Source organism: Caretta caretta, chromosome 2, assembly GCF_965140235.1.
Source record: "Caretta caretta isolate rCarCar2 chromosome 2, rCarCar1.hap1, whole genome shotgun sequence".
In the NCBI taxonomy this organism is placed as follows: Eukaryota; Metazoa; Chordata; order Testudines; family Cheloniidae; genus Caretta; species Caretta caretta.
This window is the reverse complement of record NC_134207.1, coordinates 7,386,953-7,403,232: the sequence shown is the minus strand read 5'-3', so window position 1 is coordinate 7,403,232 and position 16,280 is coordinate 7,386,953. Positions and strand designations below refer to the sequence as shown.

The following is a 16,280-nucleotide window of genomic DNA, read 5'->3' as shown; positions in this document are numbered from 1 at the left end:
GCTTTCTTCCAGCAAGTCGCAGAAGCTACTAGATCGTACGCCCTGGTTCTCATGGGCGACTTCAATCATCCTGATATCTGCTGGGAGAGCAATACAGCGGTGCACAGACAATCCAGGAAGTTTTTGGAAACTGTAGGGGACAATTTCCTGGTGCAAGTGCTGGAGGAACCAACTAGGGGCAGAGCTCTTCTTGACCTGTTGCTCACAAACCGGGAAGAATTAGTAGGGGAAGCAAAAGTGGATGGGAACCTGGGAGGCAGTGACCATGAGATGGTCAAGTTCAGGATCCTGACACAAGGAAGAAAGGAAAGCAGCAGAATACGGAACCTGGACTTCAGAAAAGCAGACTTGGACTCCCTCAGGGAACTGATGGGCAAGATCCCCTGGGAGAATATCATGAGAGGGAAAGGAGTCCAGGAGAGCTGACTGTATTTTAAAGAATCCTTATTGAGGTTACAGGGACAAACCATCCCAATGTGTAGAAAGAATAGTAAATATGGCAGGCGACCAGTTTGGCTTAATAGTGAAATACTTGCTTATCTTAAACAAAAAAGAGAGGCTTACAAGAAGTGGAAGATTGGACAAATGACCAGGGACGAGTATCAGAGTAACAGCCGTGTTAGTCTGTATTCGCAAAAAGAAAAGGAGTACTTGTGGCACCTTAGAGATTAACCAATTTATTTGAGCATAAGCTTTTGTGAGCTACAGCTCACTTCATCGGATGCATCCGATGAAGTGAACTGTAGCTCACGAAAGCTTATGCTCAAATAAATTGGTTAATCTCTAAGGTGCCACAAATACTCCTTTTCTTTTTAGGGATGAGTATATAAATATCACTTGGGCATGTAGGAATGGAATCAGGAAGGCTAAATCACACCTGGAGTTGCAGCTAGCGAGGGACGTTAAGAGTAACAAGAAGGGTTTCTTCAGGTATGTTGGCAATAAGAAGAAAGCCAAGGAAAGTGTGGGCCCCTTACTGAATGAGGGAGGCAACCTAGTGACAGAGGATGTGGAAGAAGCAAATGTACTCAATGCTTTTTTTGCCTCTGTCTTCATGAACAAGGCAGACTACTGCTCTCAGACTACTGCACTGGGCAGCACAGCATGGGGAGGAGGCGGCCAGCCCTCTGTGGAGAAAGAAGTGGTTCAGGACTATTTAGAAAAACTGGACATGCACAAGTCCATGGGGCCGGATGTGTTGCATCCGAGAGTGCTAAAGGAATTGGCGGATATGATTGCAGAGCCATTGGCCATTATCTTTGAAAACTCATGGCGATCGGGGGAAGTCCCAGAAGATTGGAAAAAGGCTAATGTAGTGCCCATCTTTAAAAAAGGGAAGAAAGATGATCCTGGGAACTACAGGCCGGTAAGCCTCACCTCAGTCCCCGGAAAAATCATGGAGTATGTCCTCAAGGAATCAATTCTGAAACACTTAGATGAGAGGAAAGTGATCAGGAACAGTCAGCATGGATTCACCAAGGGCAAGTCATGCCTGACTAATCTAATTGCCTTCTATGATGAGATAACTGGTTCTGTGGATGAAGGGAAAGCAGTGGACGTGTTATTCCTCGACTTTAGCAAAGCTTTTGACACTGTCTCCCACAGTATTCTTGTCAGCAAGTTAAAGAAGTATGGGCTGGATGGATGCACTACAAGGTGGGTAGAAAGTTGGCTTGATTGTCGGGCTCAACGGGTAGTGATCAATGGCTCCATGTCTAGTTGGCAGCCGGTATCTAGCGGAGTGCCCCAAGGGTCGGTCCTGGGGCCGGTTTTGTTCAATATCTTCATTAATGATCTGGAGGATGGTGTGGATTGCACCCTCAGCAAGTTTGCAGATGACACTAAACTGGGAGGAGTGGTAGATACACTGGAGGGTAGGGATAGGATACAGAGGGACCTAGACAAATTGGAGGATTGGGCCAAAAGAAATCTGATGAGGTTCAACAAGGACAAGTGCAGAGTCCTGCACTTAGTACGGAAGAATCCAATGCACCGCTACAGACGAGGGAATGAATGGCTAGGCAGCAGTTCTGCAGAGAAGGACCTAGGAGTGACAGTGGACGAGAAGCTGGATATGAGTCAACAGTGTGCCCTTGTTTCCAAGAAGGCCAATGGCATTTTGGTGTGTATAAGTAGGGGCTTTGCCAGCAGATCGAGGGACGTGATCGTTCCCCTCTATTCGACATTGGTGAGGCCTCATCTGGAGTATTGTGTCCAGTTTTGGGCCCCACACTACAAGAAGGATGTGGAGAAATTGGAGAGAGTCCAGCGAAGGGCAACAAAAATGATTAGGGGACTGGAACACATGACTCATGAGGAGAGGCTGAGGGAACTGGGATTGTTTAGTCTACAGAAGAGAAGAATGAGTGGGGATTTGATAACTGCTTTTAACTACCTGAAAGGGGGTTCCAAAGAGGATGGATCTAGATTATTCTCAGTGATAGCAGATGACAGAACAAGGAGTAATGGTCTCAAGTTGCAGTGGGGGAGGTTTAGGTTGGATATTAGGAAAAACTTTTTCACTAGGAGGGTGGTGAAACTCTGGAATGCGTTATCTAGGGAGGTGGTGGAATCCCCTTCCTTAGAAGTTTTTAAGGGCAGGCTTGACAAAGCCCAGGCTGGGATGATTTAGTTGGGATTGGTCCTGCTCTGGGCAGGGGGTTGGACTAGATGGCCTCCAGAGGTCCCTTCCAACTCTGTTATTCTATGATTCTATGAGCTGCGGAATGCCTACTGCAAAGCCCGTGAGGCAAACAGCTGCTCCGGTGCTGCCCCCGCGACCTGCCATTTCTACAAAGAGCTGGAGGTGGTACTTGGGGGCGACCCCACCGCCACTCCGAGTACCACCATGGACACCTCAGAGCCCAGTCCAACAAGGCAGGAGGAGGAGGAGCAAAGTGGGAGTGAGGGTGCTGAGGCAGAGGAAGACACTCCAGAATCCCTAGATGCATGCAGCCAGGAGCTGTTCTCAAGCTAGGAAGAAGGTAGCCAGTCGCGGCGGCCGGTGCTTGGGGAAGGACAAACACCAGAGGAGGTTTCCGGTCAGCAGCTTTTATTTTGGGAAGGAAGTTATTCAGTGCGAGCTCTTGGGGCGAGGAGGCTTAGGGCTGCATGCATGCCTAGATGTGGAATAGGGCGTTGATGTGCTCTCTCACATCATGGTAATCGGCCTCAGTGATCTCTTCAAAGGTCTCATCCAGAAGTTGGGCAATGTGCTTGGCAGGTTTCTCGAGAGAGCCACTGTGTTTCTCGTCCCAGTAAGGCTAACTTGTCCGCACCACTGTGCCATGAGGGGCGGGGGGACCATTGCTGCACACAGGCAAGCTGCATATGGGCCAGGGCGGAATCCACATTGCAGTAGGAGACCCTCCCTTGCTTCCCAGGTCACCCTCAGCAGCGAGATATCTTCCAGGACGAACTCCTGTGGAAAATGTGGGAACAGTGTTCGGTATAGGGGTCCCCTGCCGCTGTTGGCTCTCCCCAAGGCACAGAAACCCAGAGGACAATGCAGTCATGAAACAATCTGTCATGCTTGACCCTGTGTTTACTCACCATTTTGGGGCTCCTGTGGGTTGTGTGTGCTCGCTTTGGGACAGGCAAATTATGCCATTGTGTAGACTGTGCTTGCCCTTAAGTACAGGGGAATCATTGCTCTGTCTGGTGTGAACAATGCTGCCTTTGTTAAGTGTTGCATTTTGCCTTTACAGATGCAACCTTGAGATCTCAGCCGTCTGTGTTATCACTGGCCAAAAGACTCCAAAGAATCAGAAATAGGCCACGTAGAAGCCTTCATGTGCCAGCAATGCCCCTCTGCCATGTACATTGGCCAAAATGGATAGTCTCTACGTAAAGGAATAAATGGACACAAATCAGACGTCAGGAATTATAACATTCAAAAACCAGTCGGAGAACACTTCAATCTCTTTGGTCACTCGATTACAGACCTATAACTGGCAATTCTTCAACAAGAAAAACTTCAAAAACAGACTCCAATGAGAGACTGCTGAATTGGAATTAATTTGCAAACTGGATACAATTAACTTAGGCTTGAATAAAGACTTGGAGTGGATGTGTCATTCCACAAAGTAAAACTATTCCCCCCCACACACACACAGTTCCTCACACATTCTTGTCAACTGCTGGAAATGGCCCACCTTGATTATCACTACAAAAGGTTCCTTCCCACACCCCCCGGCTCTCCTGCTGGTAATAGCTCACCTTTCCTGATCACTCTTGTTACAGTCTGTATGGTAACATCCATTGTTACATGTTCTCTGTGTACATAAAATCTCCCCACTGTATTTTCCACTGCATGCATCTGATGAAGCGAGCTGTAGCTCACGAAAGCTTATGCTCAAACACATTTGTTAGTCTCTAAGGTGCCACAAGTCCTCCTTTTCTTTTTGCGGGCACAGACTAACACGGCTGCTTCTCTGAAACACGTAGAAACAAGGAAGACGTTGCATTAAGTAATGCAGCATTCAAGTAATGAAAATCGAAAAGGGCAGGAATGGCGGGACAGTGAAAGGAGGATCCGTCAGCAGAATGAGGCGCGCCGGCACAAAAACACGGTGCTCCAGCAGCAAAGCACGGATCGGCTGATAAGCATAATGGAGCACCAAGCAGACTCGATCCAGGCGCTCGTCGCCATGCAGGCAGAACACTATCGTGCCCGACCCCCACTGCAGCCCTTGTCCCAAAACTCTTTCCCTTGTGCTCCCAAGTCACCTCCAACCCACTTTCCCCAACATCCGCGTTCTTACCACCACCAGCCGCCTCCAACACCTGTAGCTTCACCACCCAGCCCTGTGATCCCACCACTCAGCACTTGTTTCCCGAGCCCCAAAGTGGCGTTCTACGGTGGTGAGCTTGTCCATGAATGCCACAAGCAAACTTGTGTCATATGCGTTACTACAGTCGATATCGTCAGAACCCTCACTGTCACTTTGGATCATAAGGAATAACTCGACGGCCAAACGTGACATGTTGGCAAGACTCGTCAGCATACTCTGAAGCAGTTCGGGCTCCATTCCCGCAGACCGGGCTCCATTCCCGCAGACCGAAAGGGAAGACAGAGCGCACACTACAAAAAACACTGAAAGATGGTGCCAAATGTGGACGGAAGCACAGGGATTGCTGGGATACGAACCGCTGCATCACGTGGCGTTGGGACAGGACCCAGAATGCCCCCCACCCCCTTCCCACAAGCCACAGCCCCAGAATGGGAAGAGGTGCTCTGTGGGACAGCTGCCCATAATGCACCGCTCCCAATGCCGCTGCAAGTGCCGCAAATGTGGCCACGCCAGTGCGCTTGCAGCTGTCAGTGTGGACAGACTGCAGCGCTTTCCCTTCTGCGCTCTCCGAAGGCGTGTTTAACTCATAGAGCTCTACATCTGCAAGTGTAGCCATGCCCTCCCTCCGACTGGTTCGCACGCAGGCAGGCGCCCAGCCCCACCCCCTTAACATCTCTCCATGGATGCTCACACACACACAGACCCTCCCTCCTCCCCCCACCACGGTGATCTGCTCTCTGCTGCTGGCTGCTCCCAGCAGACGCGCCCAGGCTGCCAGGGGAAGGAGCGTCTGCTCCCCACAGATTTCTTTGCTCCCCCATTTTTCTGCGGGGTATGAATTCTACATCTAAATCTGAAGAGGGTATGAATTCTACATCCCCACAGGGGTGCAGAATTCCCCCAGGAGTAATTCCATTTCTCAGCCCATCACAAAGACAACAGAAAATATGAAAAGGCAGAAAAGAAGTGAAAGAAAGGAGGGGAGGAGAGAGCCAGAGTCAAAAGCAAAGGATACTTGGGAACATGCAAAAATTTGCAGCAATTTCAAATTCAGCAACAAACAAGGGAATGCTATCTTGCAAAAGTCAGGACTTCTGGGTCTTCCTAACCCTGCCATTCACTCACTAATGTGGCCTTGGTCAAGCCACTTAGCTCCTGTCATAAATATAAAGGGAAGGGTAAACCCCTTTGAAATCCCTCCTGGCCAGGGGAAAGCTCCTCTCACCTGTAAAGGGTTAAGAAGCTAAAGGTAACCTCGCTGGCACCTGACCAAAATGACCAATGAGGAGACAAGATACTTTCAAAAGCTGGGAGGAGGGAGAGAAACAAAGGGTCTGTGTCTGTCTGTATGCTGCTTTTGCCAGGGACAGAACAGGAATGGAGTCTTAGAACTTTTAGTAAGTAATCTAGCTAGGTATGTGTTAGATTATGATTTCTTTAAATGGCTGAGAAAAGAATTGTGCTGAATAGAATAACTATTTCTGTCTATGTATCTTTTTTGTAACTTAAGGTTTTGCCTAGAGGGGTTCTCTATGTTTTTGAATCTAATTACCCTGTAAGATATCTACCATCCTGATTTTACAGGGGGGATTTCTTTATTTCTATTTACTTCTATTTTTTATTAAAAGTCTTCTTGTAAAAAACTGAATGCTTTTTCATTGTTCTCAGATCCAAGGGTTTGGGTCTGTGGTCACCTATGCAAATTGGTGAGGCTTTTTATCCAACATTTCCCAGGAAAGGGGGGGTGCAAGTGTTGGGAGGATTGTTCATTGTTCTTAAGATCCAAGGGTCTGGGTCTGTAGTCACCTAGGCAAATTGGTGAGGCTTCTTACCAAACCTTGTCCAGGAAGTGGGGTGCAGGGTTTTGGGAAGTATTTTGGGGGGAAAGACGCGTCCAAACAGCTCTTCCCCAGTAACCAGTATTAGTTTGGTGGTGGTAGCGGCCAGGCCAAGGACAACGGGGGGAATATTTTGTACCTTGGGGAAGTTTTGACCTAAGCTGGTAAAGATAAGCTTAGGAGGTTTTTCATGCAGGTCCCCACATCTGTACCCTAGAGTTCAGAGTGGGGGAGGAACCTTGACAGCTCCTATCCCTCCGTTCACCTACCTGTAAAAGGGGGGGTCATACCTTTGCAAAAGGGGATAGGGAGACTTAGTTAATTCATGTTTGTCAAATGCACCAAGAACCTCTGATGAAAAGTGTTATCCTGCAGAGGTATAGTTAAACAACCACATTCAAAAGCACACTTAAAGCCCAAGAGTGATACCTGCACTTAGAAAATAACAACATCCAAGCAAAAGGCCGCTGAGCACAACAGCTGGGTCACTGGAGGATTGATTATGTGTCACCTTTTTATGTGGGGAAGAACATTAAAAAACGGAATTTGATGGAAGTTTTGATTTGGTCTTTTCCTCTACTACTTCCCATCAGGTGCCTGTGATCCACTGAATGAAGACAACAAAAGAACATAATAGAAGGGTAAAAACACAATGCTCAACCAAGAATCATTGTTCTGTCATATTTTGGCCTTGGAAGGCTTCAAAAATTGAGAAAGCTTGTGAAAAGGAAGCACTAACCACAGACAGAGGAGAAAAATATTAATGAGTGCTGGTGCTTAAATAGCATCCATACCACCAGCAAAGAAACCTCTGGGCAGAGCATTCAGATAAACAGCAAACTCCAGAGCTCTGAGCACAGGGCTGGGAGCCAAGAATTTATCTAGACCTGGCTCTGCTCTCTCTTTGGGAACATGGGTTTGTGCCTCAGTATCCCCACCTGTAAAATGGGAACATTAGTCCATGGCACTTACACAGCTCTTTGCAGTCTAGAAGTGTTGTACAAACATACAGCACTGTCCTGAAAATGCTAAGTAACAGCCACATCCCTCAATCACAGGGAATTTCTCACTGAGCTAGAAACAAATGGCAGTGAATTTTGACCAATATAAAAACTGGATGCAGCCCACAAAAGCCCTAAACTGTGGCTTGTAACTGTTCCTTCCCTTTAACTGCAGAGTGGAAGCAAAGCTGATCAAGGTTTCTGAGGTTGCTTTGGGGCTGCTGACATTCAACAGTAAGTAATGCCCCTCCCAGAACCAAGGAAGACACACATACAAGCAAATAGCACTGCTACATTTTTCATTTAAAAATTATGCAAATGCATATATGCAAAGTAGGTGCTGCCTTGAAACTCGTGGCAAATTGTAAAGCTGTGCCTTTGTAATACCAAGATTGGACATCCCAGCACGGGAGTTCTTAAGGGCACAATGAGGCTTCAGCACACGCTTAAGTGCTTTGAGAAACTGGGGTCTGCTTCCTCACCCCCCTGCCCTTGCACTAGCATATCACCCTCGCTTGTGTCCCATCTAAAATCAAAATGGAGGACCTGCGGGGCAGGGACCTTGCCTTTTATTTGTAAAGCATATTTTGGAGACACTAAAGAATATGGGGTTTCTTCATGATCCTACTTAAATAAGAACAAATGACAAGGTGACATTCAGAACCGTCCCTTATCGCAGCTTGATCACTGGTCTAAAAAGGAGGATGAATTAACAGGCTACTCCTTATCCTATTATAGGCTGTGGGAATTTTCCTAAAGTAAGGAAGGTCAGATCAGCCCCATAGAGACGAGCATCCTACAGCAGAAAAATACCCATTGGGAAAAGCTGCCATTATTACTAGTCAATTAAGATAAATTTTATACAGTGCAATGTCTTATAACCCAAATACTACACCACACAGTATGATTATGATGAGACATTTTATTATAGAAACTAAAGTAAAAGCACAGCAAATAAACAGTCTTTAACAACCATATCTTCCCGTTTAAAAGGTACTACTCACAGGAGTAAGGGCTGCACTGCTTTACATGTCCAAAGTAAAGCCCAATGGACATCAGTGTAAGTCTTTTCCTTGACTTCCGTGGAGTTTCTATCACAGCCTATGTTTCTAACTGTAGGTTTCAGGACAGACCATTACAGTGTAAGTTACACTAATTACAGTTTTCAGAGAAACAGCCGTGTTAGTCTGTATCCGCAAAAAGAAAAGGAGGACTTGTGGCACCTTAGAGACTAACCAATTTATTTGAGCATAAGCTTTCGTGAGCTACAGTTCACTTCATCGGATGCATCCGATGAAGTGAGCTGTAGCTCACGAAAGCTTATGCTCAAATAAATTGGTTAGTCTCTAAGGTGCCACAAGTCCTCCTTTTCTTTTTACTAATTACAGTGTGCTTATAGCACATGCCTCAGCACACTATGGTAAATGGGACAGTACTGTGGACTATAGCAAATATTACACGACATCTTCACACAATATTGTGTGTTTGACTGTTGGTAAATAATAGTAGAGTTTCTACACAAATACCATGGTCGGTCACTATGACTTCACTATACTATTTTAATACAGCTTCATTCCAGTATATTAACATGGTAGTAAATACAACAGCTTCTGCAAAAACTCAATGGCAGGATTTCCTTTAGTGATGTACTAACGTTTTACGACAATAGTATTTTTCCCATGGCAAATGCCAATTGTCCCTATTTTTCCCTGCAAAGTATTGACGATGTTGAACCTGTTCTGTAGATAGAAAGAGGATTTCAGATTCCAGAGCCATCAATCTGGAGCCTGTTACCCCAAAATTTCTCCTAGTCCCCTGAATTTCAGTGGTACTTAAAAGTGTATGTCTAGTTTTCCTTCCACATATCCCTGTATATCCATTTCATATATCAGCAGGTGTGTTGTGGTTGTGTGGGTTTTTTTACATACACAAATGCTCCACTCCAGAGCTAAGGTTTATAAGCCAAATAATGTATTTTTGAAGTTCACACACACATTACCAAAAAATAAACTCTGAAAAATATTCAAGAGCATGTTATTGGGAGCCAGATATTGACAAGTGTGTGCACACTTCTGAAATTCAGCAAACTTAAGCCTGCCTTCTTTCCCACACAGCATGGCAAGAAGCATTTCTCATCAATATTCAGCCTCTCTACAGAGCAAACCAGACGTTTTCACAGGTCTCCTCCACCATAAAACCTATAACCAAAAGCAAAGACTCCCATCTCGCTAGGACAGTAGAGCATGATCCCGCTGGAATGACACAGTGCAGCGTTCTATTAGATATTATTTTCAGAATACTCACACACGGCCAAGGGTAAGCGTTACCAGCTTCCCGTGTTATTTGAATTCTCTCCCAGCCCAGGAACATACAGTACCCGCGGTGCTCCTTTCAAACCTCTTCTCCAGGAGCATGTGGCCTGAAATTTGCTCACAGTGATGGAAAGTTGCCCCGAGCTCTCCTTCAGACACCTCCCTACACAAAAGGAATTGCAACAGCTATTTGTCCCCAAGGACAGGTCTATCCAAAATTCTCAGGTAAACCGCACCAGAAACACAGGCTTGGTCTCCTCCGGACCCTGTGGGAACAACAACAGGGCTACCTATGTCAGAGGTAACCCAAGGAAACTGTGTATTTCATATCTTCATGGATTAATACTCTGCACATCTTGTTCAAGCAGGAATCTACAGAGCAGAGTCCTTGTTCTGGGACTTTATCCCCAGGACTGGGAATTACTATGGGATCCAGCAAGGATTAAACTATTGGCATAAGCCAGGTAGGGCCACAACCCAACGCAAATTTAGCAACACTCTGCCAAGTCTATATGGGAAATCCCATGCCCAGGACCATTGCATTGTCCTGAAAATAATGTGGAACGAGCAAAATGACCCTGTGTGTCAATGAATGTGTCCTGGACTGGAAAAGGCAGCGGCAACCTTACCTCCAGCCCAGCCGTACCCACCCCAGAACCAAGATGGAACCTGACTGAAGAAGATGAACAAAATACAGAGTCCAGTACTCAAAAAGAAGGCCAATAGGAGAAACTTTGAGGTGCCCACTCCAATAGGGGGTAAAGGTGTCCAAGGGGGAGTAGAAGCAGAGAAGAGATGAAATTTCAAAGACATACAGATCCCGATTCGTTAAAGAACCTAAAGCACACGCTTAACTGTAAGCACATGCTGAAGTCCCATGGGACTTTTACACACACACACACACACACACACACACACACCCACCCCGTTTGTTGAATTGGGGCCATAGTTCTGGCTTTCCCAGGTTCAGTGCAGTCGTGGTCAGGAAAAAGAATCCAAAAAGGACATATCCTTGTTTCATAGTAATTTGTCCCTCCCTCACTTCTATGTTAAAATTCTCTCCTTTGGCAAATCAAAACAAGATGTATCTGTTTCATTGCCGCTTGGCCCAAGAGCCGAAAATCAGGCTCTTCTTCCTGTACCCATACATCACAGCCAACAGCAAACGAAGCCACAGCTGGAACTGAGCTGATGATGCTGTGCACTAGGCAGAAGAGAATCCCGTTCACTCCCTTGGAGTTACGGTAGACAGCGTGCAATAAACGCTGGCTTTCCTCGGCTTAACAGACAGGCACACAGCGAGCAGATGTGAACCGCACCAAGGTGCACTCTTTAGATCAGAGCTTTGATTTAGAAGCCATACCCTACATATACACTGGGCACAGAAAATTGTTTCTTATTTGTATTATGGTAGCACCTAGAGGCCCCAGTCAGGCATTAGGTCTCCATTGCACTGCACATGCGTTCATACACACACACACACACACACACACACAGACAGCGTGCATGCCACAAACAGCTTCTGGTCCAAGCATAAAATGAGACAACAGATAGATACAACAGACAGGCAGCACAATGTAACTGGGAGTCAATTACAGTATGTGTACAACCAGAGTTCACAGCACACCAGCTGCCTAACCATTTGTCAAGTGTTTTGAAACCCCATTCTCCTGTGGGGCCAAGCTCCAAACTTGGCCCCAATGATGGACATGCACGAGAGAGGAGCAGAGGTAAGGAAAACGGAGGTTCCCAGGGATCAGTCAATTGTGGTGACAAACCAAAACATGAATGAGACTGATGGGATAAGGAAAAATTAATTCCAAGCTTCCGGTAGGGCTGACGTAAGAACTGTGAAGATCAAGATTTAAAAACAAATAAATTAAAAACCATGGGGGGAAAGTCTGACTGCTGTTCCCATCAGGGTTTCTTTGTCCTTAATTCACCCCACTGGCTAGGCACTGCACGTCAATTTCAAAAGAAAACATTTTAACCAAATTTTAAAGAAGAGACACCCCTACAGAAGCTTGGAGTGCCCTAATTAAAACTTAAGCCAGCAGCCCCAAGAACCAAAACACTGATAAAATAAGTCTGCCAGCTGGCAGCATTAAAATCAAAAAGAGTCAAAAATTCCCATTGGCCAGACAATAAACAAACAAAAATACCCAGAAAAAGCCATCACGCGCTCCACCTCCTCTGGACAGGGACACTACCCTATATGCTAATAGTTACTATTTAGGGCTTCCTACATTTTCTCGTTAAGAAAATTCCCACAAAACAATTAGAGGAAAAAAATTATCTGACTGGGCTAACCACCTAGTGGATGGGGGGAAAGCAGTAGATGTGATATATCTTTATTTTAGTAAGGCTTCTGGCATAGTCTAACATTCTCATAAGCAAACTAGGCAAATGAGGTCTAGATTAAATTACTATAAAGTGGATGCACAACTGGTTAATAAGCCATATTCAAGGAGTAGTTATCAATGGTCCGCTGCCAAACTGGGAGGATGTATCTAGTGAGATCCTCCAGCGGTCTGTCCTGGGTCCAGTACTACACAATATTTTCACTAATGATTTTGATGATGGAGTGGAGAGAATGCTTTTAAAATTTCCAGGTGACACAAAGCTAGGACGGGTTGCAAGTACTTTGGAGGATAGGAACAGAATTTAAAACAACTTTGACAAATTAGAGAACTAGTCTGAAACAAACAACATGAAATTCAATAAAGACAAGTGGAAAGTACGACACTTAGGAAGGAAAAATCAAATGCACAATTAAAAAACTGGGGAATAACTGGCAAGGCGTTAGTACTGCTGAAAAGGATCTGGAGGTTATAGTTGATCAAAAATTGAATATGAGCCAACAATCTGATGCAGTTGAGAAAAGGGTTAATATGTTTCTGTGGTGTATTAAAAGAAGTGTGGTAGATAAGACATGGAAGGTAACTATTCTGTTCTGCTCGGCAGTGCTGAAAGCTAAAGTACTGGGTCCCACAGTGGGTGTCACACTTTAAGAAAGATATGGACAAATTGGAGAGAGTCCAAAAGAGAACAACAAGAATGACCAAAGGTTTAGAAAACCTGACCTGTGAGGAAAGGTTAAAAAATCTGGGCATATTTAGTACTGAGATATAATGATTGAGTGGGGACCTGATAATAGGTCTCAAAATGCAATTCTGAATCAGTGTTTCTGGTGGGGTTCACAGGGATCGGTTCTTGGCCCTACGCAATTTAACATTTTTATCAATGACCTGGAAGAAAACATAAAATCATGACTGATAAAAAATGCAAACACCACAAAAATTGGGGGAGGGACAGGTCACTGACAGAGTGACCTACATTGCTTGGTAAGCTGGGTGAAACAAACAATGTGTCTTTTAATATGACTAAATGTAAACATATACATCTAGGAACCAAGAATGTATGCCATGTATGCTGGATAAGAGACTCTATTCTGGGAAGCAGTGACTCTGAAAAAGATTTGGTGGTCATAGGGGATAATCAGCTGAACATGAGCTCCTAGTGAGATGCCATGGCCAAAAAGGCTAATGCAATTCTTGGTTGCATAAACAGGAGAATCTCAAGTAGGAGTAGAACGCATAGGCATCGACTTACTCAGATCCCGGGGGGTACTCGACCCTCACTCCGCCCCAGGCCCCACTCCTTCCTCCAACTCCCCAACCCACCCCACCTCTTCCCGCTCCAACCACACCTCTTCCTGCTCCCGCTCCTTCCCCTCCCCCTGAGCACCTCCTGCAAACCACGAAACAGATGATCATGACAGATGGGAGGTGCTGGGAGGGAGAAGGAGGAGCCAATCAGCAGGGCTGCCAGTGGGCAGGAAGCACCGAGGGTGGGGGAGGTGCTGAGCCACAGGGCTGCCAGTGGGTGTTGACCATCCACTATTTTTTTCCAGCCCCGGAGCACCCACAGAGTCGGTGACTATGGTAGAGAGGTTATATTACCTCTTTCATTGGCACTAGTGCAACCACTACTGAAATGTCTTCTAACAGTGGCCAATGCCAGATGCTTCAAAGGAAAGGAACAGAAAAGGGCATTTTTTCAAAAGATCCATCCCCTTATTGTTCAGTTCCAGCATTTGCCAGTCAGAGGCTTAGAGACACACAAAGCATGGGATTGCATCCCTGACCATCTTCGCTAACAGCCATTGATGGACCTATCCTCCATGACGTTATCTAATTATTTTTGAACTCACATATAGTTTTGGCCTTCATAACATCCCCTGGCAATGAGTTCCACAGGTTGACTGTGTGTTGTGTGAAGAAGTACTTAGAATCCATAAGTACCCACATGGGGAGCAAATATTTAAGAATGGACTCTTCAGTCTAGTAGAGAAAGGTGTAACATGATCCACTCGCTAGAAGTTGAAGATGGAGAAATTCAGATTGGAAATAAGCTGTACATTTTAAACAGTGAGGGTAATTAACCACTGGAATAATTTACCCAGGGTCACGGTAAATTCTCCATCACGGGCAATTTTTAAATCAAGCTTGGATGTTTGATATGCTCTAGGAATCATTTTGCCTAAGTTCTCTTGCCAGAGTTATACAGACGTCCGGCCTAGATTATCACAATGGTTCCGTCTTGCCTTGGAATCTCTGAACAGTCTTCAAATACATTAAGGGCTGTTATAAAGTGGATGGCAATCAATTGTTCTCCATTGTCCGCTGAAGGCAGGACAAGGAGTAATCAACTTAATCTGCAGCAAGGGAGATTTAGATTTGATATTAGGGAAAACTTTGTAACTATAAGGATAGTTACTTACTGGAACAGGTTAGCTAAGGAGGTAGTGAAATCTCTAACATTGCGGGGTTTTAAGAACAGGTCTTAGACAAACACCCATCATGGATGGTCTAAGTTTACTTGGTCCTGTCTCAGTGCAGGTCTCTTGAGGTCTCTAAGAGGGCCTCCATTTCTATGGTTCTATGAAATGACACCTACTAGCCAGAGGCTGAAAAGAAGCCTGGAGCCTCTAAGCAGGGTCTAAGAACAGGCAAAAAATCACATCACATCAATGTTGTCTGACACAGAGAGCAGAGCTTCTTACCAGAGGGCTGTCCTTGGGAACTCGCTTGTGGATCTGAAACACAAAACCACCCCCAAACTCTGCATTTCAATGCTAGCTCCGGTTCATGTGTTCATATAGTTTTATACAAACATATGTTCTAGGCTCCCTTGACATAATTTAGATTACATCCTAACTGCAGCAGCATTTTAAGATACCCCACCATCAGGAAACTTACCAACTCAGTGGTATTTCCTAACGTCTGAGTACTGGATTTTGAATGCTTAATAACATTCTGTAAGAAGAGTTTTTCTTTATGTAATTGCTATAATATTTGTTTACAGTCTGACAGTGGCCAAATCGTGATATGTGAGTGGAAGGGAAGGGAAGGGAAAAGAAACAACATCACGCACCTAGTCAGTGTCTGGCGAGAAGTGTAGGAGGCAGACATTCCTGACTCAAGCAAGCAATCAGTTTAAACCAGGTGGAGAATTGAGGCACACATCTTCAACTATTTAACTAGCGCACAAAATCTCCCTCGGCACACAGAATGTTTTCCTCTCTTCTGTCCTCTGCACTGTAAGCTGCAGAACTGCCACCTGAAGGATCAGCAGCCTGCTACATCACAGTTCCCCAACCCCCACTCAGACTGAGGTTCCTCTACAGCTGGAAAAGGAAGAACGGGTGTCAGATATGACCAGGTCGCACCACAGCTGCTACAAGTTGCAGGTATGTCTTAACAATCACTGAATGTGCGATCAAGTCAATGGAACACAGTGGCAGGGGAGGTGCCATTGATGTCCAGCAGCTAAGGGGTTAATTAAATTTCAAATTTCACCCAGTGTATTTATGCAGAGCAGCTACCCGAATCCACTACCAGCTAAGGGCTGCATTCTCTCACAGCAAGGACAGACTTGGTAATGAACTGTGATGTTTAAAAACGGATTAGGGCTGTTTGGTTTAATATGCATCTTCAGACTATGCTAATAGAATTGTTACATTTCCATAAAGGGCAGGGAGCTATTTTGCAGGAAAACATTTAGAAAGGAACCCTGAGTCGACAAGCAATAGCTTTATGGCCATGAGGCAAACCAAAAAGCTGGGTGAATGGGAACACATCTCCCATAACAGAAAGCAGAAGGCTCGACTCAGAAGGCTTTCTGCTCAGAGGTAAGGACAACACTTCCAACTGCAGCATGATGGACCAGCAGTTATAATGCTCTATGAGAGGGGGCTCATTTGTAGACTTCAAGACAGCAATGGGAGAGTGAATTGGATTCTATTCTGCCTCCAGGATCAGCAGCTGAATTCTT

The 16,280-nt window shown here is 45.4% G+C and overlaps 1 protein-coding gene across 8 annotated transcripts in view; it reads right to left on the bottom strand.

Moving 5' to 3' along the window:
• Positions 1–16,280, bottom strand: part of TSNARE1 (t-SNARE domain containing 1) — a 719,956-nt gene that overhangs the window by 606,273 nt on the left and 97,403 nt on the right. The window lies entirely within an intron of this gene.